Source organism: Limulus polyphemus, unplaced genomic scaffold, assembly GCF_000517525.1.
Source record: "Limulus polyphemus unplaced genomic scaffold, Limulus_polyphemus-2.1.2 Scaffold2569, whole genome shotgun sequence".
Lineage (NCBI taxonomy): Eukaryota > Metazoa > Arthropoda > Merostomata > Xiphosura > Limulidae > Limulus > Limulus polyphemus.
This window is the reverse complement of record NW_013668179.1, coordinates 78,249-78,968: the sequence shown is the minus strand read 5'-3', so window position 1 is coordinate 78,968 and position 720 is coordinate 78,249. Positions and strand designations below refer to the sequence as shown.

The window sequence follows — 720 nt, the reverse complement described above, 5'->3', positions numbered from 1 at the left end:
GATTATTGACCGATGGATTACAAATGGCGTAAGCAAGAAAGGGGGGCTAACTATATGATGTCTAAATAATAATTCACAGTAAAAGGGAAGTAACTGATAATGTATATTCCTCTACTAACTATTAATTATCTTTTAGTCATTAATTACAAATTAGTTTTTACACTTCATTTTACCCATTAATCTGCTGCAATCTGAAGGGAAATCCTGAAAAGGGACAAGTAGCAAATCCAGAATCAAAGTAGTCTTCTTGTTAGAAAGTTAGCGATAATATACCACATTTGGATTGGATTCAATTAACTATTTGGATATTGTTTGCTTTTTATAAATGAGGTGACTAGATTTAGCTGACTTCTGTGCTATGTTGGATGAGTGTTATTAATTAGCTTTATGTAGACTTTTTAATCTTGTTTATATGTTTTGTATCCAGTTATCTTTATAGTATTATACTCAATTATGTGATATTTTCCCATTATAAAACAGACTGTATTACAATATTTGTTGTACCCTTGAATTCTAACATTTGTTGGTCATTTTATTCCTCTGATATTTTGAAATTTTTGTTCACAGGGGGTGGATGTAGTAGTTTTGCTCTCCACTGATTCTTTACATGATGTTTTATGTGTACTAACTAAGATTGTGTTGTGATTTTTGGCATTATGTGTTTTGCAAATACTTTGTACATTGAGATCTGGGAATATGGTTCTGTATATATACACCTGG

General features: G+C 30.7%; 1 protein-coding gene across 1 annotated transcript in view; it reads left to right on the top strand.

The window, feature by feature from the left end:
• Positions 1 to 720, top strand: part of LOC106467324 (zinc finger protein 91-like) — a gene marked incomplete at its 5' end in the record, with an annotated part of 66,014 nt that overhangs the window by 1,698 nt on the left and 63,596 nt on the right. The gene's annotated exons all lie outside the window — the stretch shown is intronic.